The sequence below is a fragment of the Ptychodera flava genome, chromosome 2 (genome assembly GCF_041260155.1).
Source record: "Ptychodera flava strain L36383 chromosome 2, AS_Pfla_20210202, whole genome shotgun sequence".
Taxonomy (NCBI): Eukaryota; Metazoa; Hemichordata; class Enteropneusta; family Ptychoderidae; genus Ptychodera; species Ptychodera flava.
In genome coordinates, this window is record NC_091929.1 from 40,273,211 (window position 1) to 40,289,243 (window position 16,033).

Sequence of the window (16,033 nt, forward strand, 5' to 3'; positions counted from 1 at the left end):
TGGTTTTTGAATTGAACACTATATTTCACACGTCGCAACAACGTGTTGACAGAGCTCAGTGCAGACACGTCGGAAATGTCATTCAGAATCCCACATGCCCGTGAAAACCCGACGAAGTGTAGGGCGCCACCAGCGGCGGTACTGAAGTATTTGCAATGCAGAAGTATTAATTTACCGAAATAAAAAAAATTCCGAATCGGGCAAAGTAGAAGCGGTGATGCCGATGAACAATTTATTTTTTCTTCTGGCCTACCCTAAAATTATTAATGTTCAACTAGCGCTGAGAGAAAATCACAATAGCCTGTAAATCAATCATGTATTTTAAAATTTATCTATATCGTTATAATTATCTCCGCAATAAAGGCGACATATCGGTGGCAGTAACGCTAACAGTGTTACCCCTATCGACTTCTAATATTATAAATCATTGGTACGGTCCTCTTATGTGTCCCATGATGATTTTCGCGCCAGGGTGAGTAAATCCTGTCATCAGAGGCTGATGATACCCTGCTACGATGCCACCAGAGAGAGAGAGAGAGAGAGAGAGAGAGAGAGAGAGAGAGAGAGAGAGAGAGAGAGAGAGAGAGAGAGAGAGAGAGAGAGAGAGAGAGAGAGAGAGAGAGAGAGAGAGAGAGAGAGAGAGAGAGAGAGAGAGAGAGAGACAGACAGACAGACAGACAGACAGACAGACAGACAGACAGACAGACAGACAGACAGACAGACAGACAGACAGACAGAGTTGTGCTGCGTTAAACACGAGACGAAGATGAGTGTCAGATGCAGCACAAATGACACGACTGGTGATACGACACAAGTAACAAAATTTTATAAATGAAAGAAAAATCCTTCAAGTTTAAGGTTTTACTTTTTCAGTGTGCATAAATGTGGAAATATTATAAACGGTGTGGGCCTAAACAGGGTTCATTGATAATGTATACGGCCCGGTTTTCGCAGAAGTCGCTAAATCGCAAGACAAATCATATCTCAATGAACTCCGAAGAAAGATGCCTTGACTCAAAAACAGTAGAATGGCAAGTGCAATACGTTTTATAATCGTGACTGATCAAAAACCTCCCTGTGCTTTTAAATTCTCGCGATTTCCATCGACGTATGGAGCGGAGACAGGTGACCTTTTGTTTAATATTCACAGTGAGAGTTGCCATGTCAACAGAATCGCGCTCACGCCAGGTGCTCCATTAGCTGCTTGGAGGTAGACAGTTCATTCTTGTTTTGACTTTTCGATTCTCCGTGTTGTGAGTTATAAAATCCTTGTAATTACTTGGAGTGTTAAAGGATGGCACTTGCGCTTTCCATATTGTGTATTTTGAAACATGATCTTTTGGTCCTTATAGTTGTCGTAATTAAAACCCTGGCGGTGGTTCTATAAATGAATTTGTCCGAATTCTCAATGTTAGTTAAACGTATGAGTTCATTGTTAGCCAGAGTGAAGCCAAAGTGCTTGTGCTATTTTTCAATTAATCGAACTAGCTGTTACTAATATGACGCTACGAAGAAGGCAAATATTTACGAAAATTTACATTTGATATTTTTGTTAGTGTGGTGATTATCTTAGCCTGTTTTTCATTCCATTACTCTGCATAATTTCTACTATAGGTGATTGAAAACTTGTCTTTAAATTCTAACATGATCTGTGTTATCTCAATAGATCATGCCTTTTGAACATTAAATGATACGCCTTTGCATTCACATCAAGAACTGATATGAACTTTAATATGGAATTCAAGCTGCTGGCTCGGTTTGAATAAGTAATTGAATGAACAAGGCTTTAAAGTAAGGCTTTTAACCCATTGTTTGCGTCAAGTAAAGTGCATCTCTAAAACACGCACACCTGTGCAACTTGCATTCAAGCCAGGTATCAAATAGCAAATGTTGCTAAGCGACGGTCACCGAAATCGACGGTCAGTCCTGTGATCGCGGCTCGTTGGCCGTATCGAGTTTATGGGTGTTTACTTAATGTCTCCTGTGACAGTAAAGAAACAGTTGCCATCACAAACAGACCAGCCATGAACACATTATGCCGGGTGGAGAAAAACACTGTAATATTTAGCAAGACACAGTTCGCGAAATTTGAGGCTTTTAGGAACCATATTTCTCAATAATTTATGACCGGGCGGATACTAATTAATAGACTTGCCGGTTTCATCGGTACACTAAACAACGCTAACCCTTCACTACACCTGCCCCGTCACTTCGCTCGTCAACAAGTTGGACTCGCCGCTGTTGGTAAGTTTTCAAAACATCTTCTTCTGTCAAACTTATTCATTTGTGTGGCGAAATCCTGCCTTATAAATGTCTTCAGTTCTACAACTACATCTTTGAAATTCACATGGTATTATAGTTGATTTAAAATGGCAGGAACGGTGTTATCGACATCATTTTTATCGTTCGTTATATAATAGCGGTAATGGCTGTTGGTGTTACCCTTACTGATTTCTTCAAGGTCACTTACAACTTATTAGTATATCGAGGTTTCTTATAATAAATGCAGCTTCAGAGCTTTAAATTGTGTAGCCCTATATTGAAGCTGAAGTGGAGATCCACAGCAAATATAAGCTTCAGAGGCGTTTGTTTCACAATCTAAAGCGGTGTTCTGCGCACACTCCTGTGATATTGTACGTCAAGTCCATGCAAAAGACGATAGATGGTTAACACTCACGTGAAACAATAATTTGCAGTGGTTGATTAACATTTGAGATATTGTATAATCCAGAAAAGCAAAATTATTTCGCATTTACTGGTGTGTAGCATGTAATGTCAGTCGTTACCAAGGGTGTAATATGTCAACCTTTACACAACTATATGTCTACCAGTGTGGGTGATATGTATTCAGTAAGAAATTGATATTGGCTGATAATAACGCACCTATTTATTCGCTTTACCTCCCCGTGTTCATCTCCCTCTGTCTCTTTGCGTCTAAGTTTTGATCTATCCGTCTGTCTGTCTGTCTGTCTGCCTGCCTGCCTGCCTGCCTGCCTGCCTGTCTGTCTGTCTGTCTTTCTGTCTGTCTGTCTGTCTTTCTGTCTGTCTGTCTGTCTCTGTCTGTCTGTCGATTGGTTACCATTTCTTTCTTACTATCTCTTGACCTCTGTATTTCTTTAGCTCTCTTTCTTTATACCTGTGTCCTTGTCTATGTTTTCCTGTCTGTCATTCTCTCCCTCTTGTTTCGGGATAGCCGTGATCGCCAATGTTTCCTATATAATTTCAAGACAAGTCCATTCGAACTAAACTTCGAGTCAAAATTTTCATATTTCGGCTGAAAAGCCTATAGTGATTCCGTATTTTCACAAATTACTTGCATGAATAAGTTATCACCCGATACTATGAGAACATCAAATCTCTGAATCCATCAGAAGTGTTCGGTATGTGAGATGTTGTAATAGAATTTATTTTTCTACAGCAATGAACGCTTTCGACCCGTCCTATCGCAGAGAAGGTCAGCTTGATTACGAACTAACCAAACTTCCACCGATTCCGTGCACAAAGTATGTCATCATAGGCGACTCGAAGAAGAGAAAGCAACGAAGATCGAAGACGCCGATATGGAACCCTTACGGTGATCAGCCGATATGGATTCCTCAAAACAAGATGGACAAACGCTCTATCTACAGCGACAAGTACTTCGATTGCCCCGAGGTGGATTATTTCGGTCAGGGAAAAATTAAGCGACACGAAAACGTCGACTTTGATGTTGATCACTGCCTTCTTCCTCGCCTGGCAGGGATAGATATCACCTCAAAACCGAGATCGCGGGGCTCAAGTCGACGTCGGCGGAGACGGAGACGACAAAGGAAGCAAGGGCAACGGCCTTCCTGCTGGAGATTCAACGAATATCACCTTGAGAAGTCGGACCACTTCTGCGAAGTACTCGGGCCCAAGTGCTGTGCGGTTTGCCACTCAAGGCAGACGAGAAACATGGCGGCGGCGTCTAGCTATGAAAGTTTGCCGGTGGTGGAACTGACGACAGCCAGCCTAGTTGCGCCGACCCTCGCATCTCAACTGCTGCGAGCTGCAAGGATCAGACGTTCAAATCAGTCACGGAGGAGGAACAGGGACGTGCTGAAGCGTGGTACCAGAGGAATCGAAGCATTGCCTAAAATCAAATTTGATAGAAAGTAATTCCTAAGTCACTACACTGAACACTGTGATGTAAGATTTAATGATACAGCGAAAATTTGTCACACACTATAAATAATTAAGCAATAATTACATACCCCTCCTAGCCCATGATGGACGAAAGCAAATTTTGCATGACATGGAGTATTCAGTTTACTTCAGTCCGTTGGGCCGGGAGGAGGTGCCGTATTGCTATTATTTTATAGTGTTCGCAAAATCAGTGAATTTTTAGATGTACTAAACATCTTAGGCCACAACGCCGGATCGTCGGATACATCATCCGTAATAATCTTGCGGGATGACGTCACAAATTCACTGGTATTGACATTGAAGCTAAAAATCTTATAACGGATAACACGTTATTGTGTAGGACCTATATCTGTTGCCCAGAACTAGATTTTACTCAAGCGAAAACTAAAGATGCTGCGAACCTTCGTGTGTTGCAACGAAATTTCTCCAATGATATAATATAGTCCTCCGCGTTGAATACGAGGTGTACCCAGTCGTAGTTTTTGTCTTTGTGTTGGTTTACCTGTACGTCGTAAAGTCTTCTGTTACAAATTAAATGAAATAGTTTTCGGAATTCGCCGATCAGATTCAAAAGTTTGATGACATTTTGAAAATTGGACGCCTAGTAATTTACGGTGCACTTTATCGCCTCTAAACTTGATGCAGATCATTACGTACATGATTCTTAAATTGATTAAAAGAACAATACAATACCATAGGCTTCAGCATTAAGTTGTGCATGAAATGAATTCTTGTCTAGTATGATTAGCTGATAAATATGCTGTTTTGAAATATTTTAATGCAGTTGCTGTGATTAATTTTAGAGAGACATGTCACGTCACCTTATCTTCTGACAAAGCGGCATGTTTTAAACTCATTGTACATTTCATGATAAGGTGTCTCAATGTGTTTAAGACGGAAGTATTCTTTGACAAAGTCTGTTTGACCCTATTGTGTAGTTGGATGTGCTCTGTAGTTTAAAAGCAAGATCATAGTATTCCTTAGGCAAATGAAAAAAAAAATTTGGCTTTTCGCTGTCCATATTTAACCTACTTGATCGACAACCGGCTTGTAAGGATCAATAAATGGTGAAAAATAAATCTGTTTACGCCTGTAATCAGGATTTTAATGTATTCTAGGATATGTATTATTAAACCATAAATAATCGTTATTTATAGTTAAAGATTGATTTAAGATGGTGATATAGGCCTTTTTGTCTTATATTCTTAAGGACGCACGATCTCCTTTTTTTCGCTTTTGTCGTTTTTATTACTTTATGCATACGCGAAAAGAGTGGAATGTGTCAAAAGTGGTGATTATAAGTATGGCGTAGTAATGGTCGACTTTGGAGAAAAGGACATCCATTCCTTCACTGTAAATTTGCATTTAAATAGCACATTGTGAATTTAAATATTATTCTGTGTTTTCAGCCACAGTTAAAGTTTTCTTGACAAAGTGTATATTCTTATCAGGCTTTGTTATTGTTTTGGCTTGTCATTTGATTTTTGCTGAGTCAAATAAAGTATCGATATTTTGAGAGAAATAACGAATATTTTGGGAATAGATGAAGGTTCAAAAGTTAGTTGTAGAAATTTAGCTAATTTAAACAACTGGCAAGAAAAACATCCCTAAGAAGTCTCTAATCAAAAGCGAATGTCAATTCGATGAGAAAAACGATATTTTGACCAAAATGAGAAAGTAGTCCTAAAAGTTTGCATATTCAAATTTCATCATAATTTGAACGAAACCAATTAAGATTATCTGGGTGAACCCACTAAAAACTAAACCTGATTGTTCATGGATGAACAGTGCATACGTACAAGGTTTATCGAAAACTGAGAGAAAAATATCATCGCAAAACTAAAATAAAATCATAATATGCAATTGCATGATGTCGTCTAACACGTAAGAAAAGAAGCTGCATATTATACTCTCTCTTTCTCTGAAACGTGATAGTATAGCAGACGGCTGTGAATAATTTATGTTGTTGATTGTTATTTTATTGTTAAATCAACGTTTTAATAAAAATGTGTTTCCTGGGTGCCAGCGGTTTGATCAAACACCACATATTGCACTACAAATAAGCAAAGGATTTCCGATGATATTGGTAATTTATTTAATTACGACGATTGTTGGAAAGTCTTGAAAGGTAAAAATACCTTGCTAAAACTATACGAAACCTTCTAGACCCTCTATATCTCTTTATATGTGTCTTTCGCTGTCTCTCTCATCTAAGGTATTGAAATAGATGTATATTCTGCTCGGACGATGAATCACCAACCCATTCTCGGTCTCACACGTGAAGAGTAATCATCTGCAGATCTATTTATGTAATTACCGATCGAGATTAATTTTGAGTATAAATTGAACAAGGATTATTTTCCAAACCAGAAAAAAACGTTACTTAAAAATTTTATCTTCCATGAAAATTAAGCATTCACTGTATCCTTCATACCATAAACTCTTCAAATCACAAGGATTAACTATCACTACTATAATAATACATTATCATTGTAACAATATAATGAAGACAAATAGCATATAAGTAAGATACATATCATTATGCAGTTGTCGAGTATTGACTCCATCTTAACAAAACAGCTCAAAAATGCAATTTGAAATACATTCTTACTAGCGTGTAATCTTCTTTATACATGGTGCAGTGACACTAGAGATAATTTCTAAAGACGTTTTTCATTCTAACTTTGGAAACCTCGTTTTAAAATTATACCTTAGATTAGTTTTTGCAATTGTCTTAACTATACCATATCATATTTCCTTGCAACGAGCCGTGTTGAACATTTTCAAGGTCGAACAAACCAAGGTACAAAAGAACCAGGTTCGGCAGGTGGAAACTGAAAAATAAAAACGGCAATCGTTATCACGGATAGCTCGATATTTTCAAAGCATTGTGTCGCTCGTACAAAAACGAAAGCGTGAGTAAGTACATTCGGGATTCATTTATTTCTATTGTGCTAGAGACTTTCAACTTAAAGGTATACAGTCACCCGTAATCTGAATATGCCCATATATGGTCAAAGGTGCGTTCCTTGGTATTCAAACTGCCCGTGTGAGGGCACTGTTTTTAAAAAGTGGCCACCCGCTTAAAGTCTGTGATTGGTTAGATTTTCTCCTTCTATGGTAACTGTGGCAAAATTGGAACAGGTGACAGTATACCTTTAATCGATTTGTTTTTATCAGTAAAGTTATAACCTAGTAAAGCAACACAAAGAGTGATCACACCTAGCTATCGTCTAGCATGGATGGATATTAAAGGTTCATGTCATTAGTATTTGAGTACATTATTTACACGTCTGCCATTTTCGATTCATCAATCAGTACATAGGCGATTATGTAACAACTTTGAACGCTTAATGTTTTGACTGAACATTATGTATGAGCCCGACGAGATTAAGTTTCATTCGTTCCTAAGATACGTTCTCTCAAGTGTGGTGAAGGAAAAAAAAACCCGTTTGGTCAAGGTTAAACGATTCATCTTGCAGGGGTTGTCTCATCATATCGAGCCGAAGTTGCATACGTTGAACCACCTTTCAAGAAATCTTGATGTCAGGCAGGGTTGTGATATTTTTATTTTTTATCTAATTTCATTTATGAATGAGGTAAACGTTTTCCTCTTCGGTCTGTCTCGCCATACCTAACTGCCACCCAAATATCCTTTGAAAACGTAAAACCATTGATTGTGTTTCTGTGTCGTGACAGACTCGGCGTAGGTCAGGAAAATAATGTATAGAAGGCAAAACTGCGGGAATGCGAAAGTAATGATACCACAATAACGACATTATGGGAGTAGCAAAGAGATGCGTAATGGTGTTCCGTTGCGGGGGGGTGGGGTGGGGGCGTTCGCAAGAAGAGAGCCCCCAAAGAAAATAATTATGCTAAGCTAAGGGGCCTGGTTCCACCGAACCTTACCAGCTCCTTTCACTGAGGACAGACAAACATACACAGAGTCGCAACGGGTATTGTTTAAGGCGTGAAGCGGTTACGTATCCCATACATGTTCGCTTCGCCTCAGGTTGCTCTCGCCTCTCTTTTCCGAAGAGTGCCGACCATGCATCCTTCGGTAATTTTCGGATTTTCGCCAATTGTTAAGCGAAAGTATGTTCGGCAAAGTTTGTGTTGTTGTTGTCGTGTGGTGCTGAGCGAAATTGACGTGCTGGCGAAAACGGGAGTGTTTTGAGCTTCAGGAAAGTGAGTTTTACCGTTTTAAAAAATCCTCTCATATTTTTATGAATATATAATGAGTGTGTTTGAACCAAATTTGAAAGTCTTTTATCAATACTGTTTGTCTGGTTTTACTCAATGGTTTGCGGTCAGTCATACCGTCTTTTTTATTATTATTATTATATTATATTTAGTCCATCATCCAACGGGCGCTAGCCCATTTACAGGATTAGGTACCCATAACCCACTACCCCAATGGAGCACTTAGGAGTAAAGTGCCTTGCTCAAGGGCACAACACCGAGCTAGAGTCTCGAATTCATTCTTTTACACGTGCGTCAAGGAAGGACATGTTTATGAAACTGCTGGCGTGTTATGTTTTGATTGGCGTGAAGCAGTGTTTCTGGCCTGAGAGCTCACAAAGTAACTATAGTTGCTATCCGACTGGCAGTACGATGCCATCTCGTCGTATTTTTCGCATAATCTCGTGCAATTATCAACCACAAACAAAGCCTCCAAAAGTTTAACACCTTTGAAGCTCATTTTAATATGAAAAGCCAATAGTCTACCGAGACGACCATGGAACAAAAGGCATGCCGCGTTTCCAGTCTGCCTATTTTTGTCTGTGACTGAGGGCAGGCCTTCATAATAAATAATTTGATAAATATTGAGTAATGATAAATAACTTATGATTTGCTTTTTCAATTTACTGAGGCAAACTACATAATGCCTTGTCAAAGGCTAGAGTTTGCATTTTCAGACCTCCCCCCCACCAACACCCGCTAAATACAAAAAAATTTAGCTGTCATTAATAAACTAAAACTGAATATCTAAGTGGTTGATTGGTTGTCCGATGATACATACTACGGAATATCTTACAATATAACGGTGACCACTTCTCGATAAATTAAGTCCTATTTTCACGTGCACTGCAATCAAACTGCAGACGTCACAGTAATGTGCTAGCGTATATAGGTACTTAAATCGATTTGGACAGATTTGGCATGCTGTGAGTATCAAACGACAAAAGCGACAACATGTGAATTCAAATGACCAGTGCTAGTTTTCATTTCATCACTTTTTCTAGACGAATTCGACGAGATGAAAAAACTATCATAATGTAACTTCTCATTCGAATATAATCACGTTTTGTTACGATCATTTTGCCGTTTATGGTAAGCTTGTTTTCTACTGTAACTTTATTTGATATCCAAGGCTTCAATTAGAATAATATAATGTTATGTTACCTGTTCTGTAAAATCATCCCGGCAAGCCATTCGAATCGCCTCGGCAGTGGCCGGACTGTCCAGCCGGAATATTCCGTTCAGTCCAGCATCTCCTCGGGCACTTGCGATTGCATCTTTAATGGCGAAGAAAACCGACATAGCTAAGAGCAAAGGAGGTTCTCCTACAGCCTGTGTCATTGAAGTAACCGATAAAAACATGAATTAAAAATAAAGAAATCAGACGGACAAAAAAATGTATGTATGTATGTATGTATGTATGTATGTATGTATGTATGTATGTATGTATGTATGTATGTATGTATGTATGTATGTATGTATGTATGTATGTATGTATGTATGTATGTATGTATGTATGTATGTATGTATGTATGTATGTATGTATGTATGTATGTATGTATGTATGTATGTATGTATGTATGTATGTATGTATGTATGTATGTATGTATGTATGCATGCATGCATGCATGTATGTATGTATGTATGTATGTATGTATGTATGTATGTATGTATGTATGTATGTATGCATGCATGCATGCGTATGTATGTATGTATGTATGTATGTATGTATGTATGTATGTATGTATGTATGTATGTATGTATGTATGTATGTATGTATGTATGTATGTATGTATGTATGTATGTATGTATGTATGCATGTATGTTTGATTTTTATCCTCGACTAAATATCGCAGAACAGTTACAGAACAAAAGAATATTAAGTATTCAGAATTTCTATTACAGTAACTCGAGTTTCTTATATTCGCTTATTTCGGATTGACATCAATCTTTAATCAAACGATAGTGGTAAATAGAAGCTATGACTATGTCCAGTATATGATTTTTGGCAGTAAGTTGGTCGAAATGCCTATAAGAAAAAATTGTTCTCGTGTAAGCACTCACAGAATGATGTACAACCCTTATCATATAGAATATCAATGGTAATATCTCTGATATGAAAATATTGCTTCTGAGGGATATGTTTTATTGGATATATAATAAATAGTAATGGCCAAGATGTAACAAATGTCATGTTTCTTGCTTTTAGATTCCAACTAAAGAGAGGTAAATCTTTAGTTTTCTGATGTGTATTTTTATTCAAGATGAAACATTATAAAGGTATAACGTTTTGAACATGTGTGTCTCTGAGTGTCGAGCAGTCCTCAACAGTTTTATTTTTTGCAAAACTATACTTGTAAACATTTATGGCACGTTTCATCTTACCTTGGAGGAAAATAAGAGAGCATTCTCATTTGGGCAGTTACTGAGTATTGACACATTGAATTTAGAGGGCACGTCTCCAAATGAAGGAATTTTGTACATTCCCGGCCCCTTGTTAGCAGCACTCCATTTGCAGAACGTCGAAGATCTTCCATTGTGAAGAGCCCATATCCCTGCATGAAGGCACCTTCAATCTAGACAACATATAAGAAATGTGTTGCAAGTCACATAGTGATCAAATTAAGACACGTGTTGTGAATTTATATTCTTCAGGTATTCCAACCGCCGAGAAAAATGCTGTTGATATAGTTTGTGTAAGAAGGTTTCTGTAGACCAGACACAGTAATCATGGCTGAATGAATTGTTATAATAAGCTTGCATATCACTAGATAAGATATCGTAATCATAGGCAAACGATTCGTCACAAATCTAAAATAAGCTTGCAGATCTCTGATGGTGTATCAGAGACCGACATTCTTGGATCTAGATATTGGATCTATTCTTAACAATGCACGTCTCACCTGGCCAATATCGATAGCTGGGTTGAGGCTCTCTCCGAGATCCATAACGATATCCGTGCGTAAAACACGATGATCGCCAGTAAGACAATCAATCTCAACTTCTGAGCATGCTGCTCCAACTGTGAAATACTTATATATGGCCCCGGGGTCATCGTCCCAGCTAAATTTCTTGACTGGTGTCCTAACAAAAGACAACAAGTCATCTAAATAAGTGGTTTTTTTTCAGTCATCGCGCCATCCGTAAGAGCACATGTGCTCTGAAGAATGAAGCTGCATCGGGTAAAAAATCGAATTTTCGATGACATAGCATCGGCAAAGAACACCAGAGATAATAGCTACAATTTTTACCACTTTTACTAGAGTTAGACTGAAGGTCTTCCAAGTTTACAATATGAAGTCAATTTCTCTGCTTGGTATTACCGTTTTCTGGTTTCGTCAAATTAAACTGTCGATGTATTGCTGAAATGCATGGAGATCCCTGTTATTTTTATATACCAATTTCACATGTGATTATCAATGAGAACTTTGGATGTGACTTTGAAGTGTTGTTTCGCTTCAGTCAAACTGCCATGCCCAATATTAATTTCACTAAACATCATCTGTGGTCTTACTCTAAACCTTCCGTAATTCGGGTAGATGATTTTGATGCAAACAGACGTTTTCGATACTTGGAAATTATAACCTTCAGTCAACATCTACTCAATTACAGTATTGATGGTCACGCACATTTTGCATGAAAAGTATTGTTTTCTAAGTAAGACTCCAACCTTTCTGCAATGGCTCTGAAGGTTCTACTTCATCGGTGCATTATGGTTATCTACAGAAAGTGAGGGATTCTACAATTAACACTTTAAGTGCTGTAATTTCTCCCGCCAAAATTTTAGTACAAAATTGTACCAATTTTTATGAAATTTTCTAAAAGTTTTTGATATTTTTGGACCAAGTGGACATTTAATTTCATTTGCAAGTTTTTTCCTCAAAAGTTTGGCAAAATTCTGAGAAAAATTGGCTTGGTTTTATTTTATAAAGGGGACAAAAATAGACTTACAGCGTTAATGCTACCATACAGATGAATGAAGTTACGAAAGAAATCAATAACAACAATTATATTCAGACGACGATTAAGGTACATATTTCCGAGACTTTGTACATTGCCACAATGCCTTCCAATGAGCCAGTTGCACTACTGTATTGTTTCTAGTCGCCGCACAATAATTGTCTCCTTAACATACAATCGTCTAGCTATGCAAATTAATTTTGAATTAAGTTAGCATCAGGTGATATTCCACATTGATGCTTTAGGTTTCGTGTTCGAGTTTATCCAGCATGAGGTTTTGAGAAAACAGAACTGATATATATATTATTTTGTTTATAAGAAACTGAGCACAACGATCAAAAGTTACTAACTTACCTATAGAAACCAGTCGATGAAAGACACGTCCTGTCAAAGTACGCAGCTTTAACCTAACATTATAAAAGCAAATCTTTATAAAAATGGGTGTTACATGTTTCTTTAAAACGATAGTATTTCTAAATATCTATGTTGAAAAGTCAGTTAATATTTCATATGAATTAACGCCACTGGCCTGAAAAGATAGGAGAAATCTACGGAATATGAAAAACTCGACACTTGAAAATTTATAACATATGAGATAAAATTGTACGAGGTTTATGTAAATCTCTTATAATCTATAGGTGATGTATATAGCCATGTATCCCATGAAGTAGGTCTGACAAAAATTTTATCTCTCTTTGTGACTTCTTATAACGTATTTTACAGACAAAAATTATGAAGATTTGGTTTTGTCCCTTCAGTCAGTTTCCCTTCTTTTGTATTGAAGGACAATGATGATAAGGTAAAGGAGGTGCATTGTGCACATGTAACTTCAAATCGTTGAAATGAACTTAATGACTGGGAATAGATCTAGGGCACGAGGTCCAAATGACTTGATCTGTTGAGCAATACGCTGCGACTTATTTATAACGATTGTATAGCGATTGCTTTGAAAAAATATTGTCATCTTACCCAGTCTTCCCAAGAACCTTTGTTCATGTACGGTTCCAGTCTTTGTAATATATTTTCACAAGCATCCTACAAAACAGATGAAACGTCTGTGACGGGGTATATCAAATGCTCGTATGGTGATGACAGCTAGTGCAATCATATTTACTGAAACTTGTAAATTTATTATCTTTAATCTTAAATATATATATGTAGAGTGACAACCACAAGTTCTTAGATTCTCAGTATATATATATATATATATATATATATATATATATATATATATATATATATATATATATATATATATATATATATATATATATATATATATTAAACATATATATGTAACCTTGTGTTTTTCGAGGAGCCGCACAACCTCGAGCTCGAGGTTGTGCGGCTCAGCGGAAAACACAAGTACACGATGACGTCAAACAGAGAAAAAAAATCCATGGGATTATATGTATTTATTCATACGTACTTAGGATGATATGATGAGTTTACATGGTCATTGTATGCTAAGAACAAGTTTACATAGTGGAATCTTAATGAAAAATGCACTTGAAAGAAGGCCGGCAGCATGTAGACGTAAGAAGGATCAAAAACTGGCAATATGTTTAAGAAATAAACGGTGTTATCTTTGAAGAATTTGAGCCTCTACTCTGTTCCTGTGTCCCGGTGTTCTTTCGCGAACTATTCCCGTAAGGGAGATGCACTGATACCCTCATATGATCCCCATATACACACTTATTACAAACAAAGATTTCGGCATTTGCCAAGATCTGGGCTTTCAGAGAATATATTATTTAGTTGCGTCATGAACTTTGCAGAGAATCCATTGTTTGTATCTACCGAAATCTGGTACTGGAATCTTCACAGAAATATTGATGCAGAAAAAAGTAAAATATAAATGTGCTTACCCGTACAGCGTTACCATTTAATTCTGACGACAAACTGCCAGCTGTAGGTTGTGAATTCGGTACCTTGCTTGTATCGGTGTGATTTATGAAAATTTTGCTTGTAGGAATCTTCAAAATGCTACTTGCAACTTGTATCATCTTGGTGTGCAAACCTTGACCCATTTCTACTCCACCGTGGGATATTAAAACCGAACCATCTGCATAGACGTGCACTAGTGCTCCAGCCTTTTGAATGATTAAAAACAAAAGTTAAATCAATATATCAACAAGTCTAAGAAAAAGCAGTCAGAGCATTTGGCGCGGTCTATGCTAAAAAAGAGAAAAATGCCTAGGTGCTTTTCTGTGCAAAGACGCCCTCATGGAGAGAGCACGTCAAATGGTTGGTGCTGACAAATCAAAATGTTAACAGTTGTGAATTGCTACGTCACCCACCAATGTCTACCTGCCAGTATAGGCAATAATGTTTCTCATTTTAGGGGAGATCGCCAACATGATTTTTGAATATGTCAGGTCGAAGAAACGTGTCACGTAAAATCATCAGTATAAACATCCATTCAAGATGATGGTATGGGATTACACTGCTCCGATCTGTAATCAAATCTCGTAAGGAACAAAACAGTTTAAATACGAATATGGAGGGTGGTTCTTTCAATTTTCTTCACTTTGAATTCTCGTAAATCTCCCTGTGGATGGGAAGATAATTGCATAATTTTGTCTGATGACGTTTCCGCGCTTCACCACAATATGGAATCTTCTTCTGAATTTCATCAGCCATCTGGACTTCTTCCAGCACTATGGCGAAGATCCCTTTCTTATGGCAGTGTCGAGGGAAACCCGTTTTCCGCAATGTACGCCCTCTGCTGGGTAATGGAGGGTATGAGATTGAGGCTGCCTCTAGAGAGGGATTTTGACAGGGCTGCCCAGACATTAAGTCTGGCAGACAAGACGTATGTGGGAAGTCTGACAGAAAGTCTGAAAATCTGACAGTAAGTCAGTAAGTCAGACAGTAAACCAGTGGGAGTAAATGCACCGTGGAATACCTCTTTCCTTTTTACACAGACTTGACAGAAGGCCTTATACTTTATGAGCCTGGCTTGAACCAGGAGGGTTGGGCAACAAATCGCGGGAGTTTAAATGCACGTTATGTATAAAATCAGTTGCGTCTAGCCAGGCGTATATTTTTCAATACCCTTAGTTTCTTAAAAGAGTCCTCGACTCTGGATATCACAGATTTGACACCCAAACAGAGAGATAACTGGTTTGATACCCCCTTATCATGCACAAAGCAAGGCTTCGTGCATGATCCCTTGCTTGGTTTGTATCTGTGAAATTTACAAAACTGCCGTGCATCTTTGGCTGCAGAGCTCTATAGAGCTCAATTTAAGCCACTGGCTGGTCTTATCTTCGTTTCCTCATTGCTGCAATTTTGGTAACCCATTACCATCGGATGTTTAATTAGAAAGGGACCGGCAAAAAAACGAGGATCTGGAGGGGTATTTTTGGTGCATTTCCCCCTACTACTAATATTAATAAAAGTCTGCCATACCACAGGGGATTGAGGAATAGAGGAAAAGGGTCATCACCCCTCCCTCACTTACCCAGCCCTTGGTCCTTCTCATCAGAACGATGTTGAGTGGCTTATTATTTTGAAATAAGGCCAAAAATGGGTAAAGTGTTCCTGAACCAGCCTTTCCTGCGCTACTTTCAATCTTTGCATAAAGGGGGAGTTTACTGGGGTTGATTTTTAACAGAATGATGCGTTAGCTTTGGGGTTGCTTTTATTTACAAAAGTAGACAAA

The 16,033-nt window shown here is 37.9% G+C and overlaps 1 pseudogene; it reads right to left on the minus strand.

The window, feature by feature from the left end:
• Positions 1-3,087: 3,087 nt before the first annotated feature.
• LOC139150201 (xanthine dehydrogenase/oxidase-like) overlaps positions 3,088-16,033 on the minus strand; it is a 33,674-nt pseudogene continuing 20,728 nt past the window's right edge.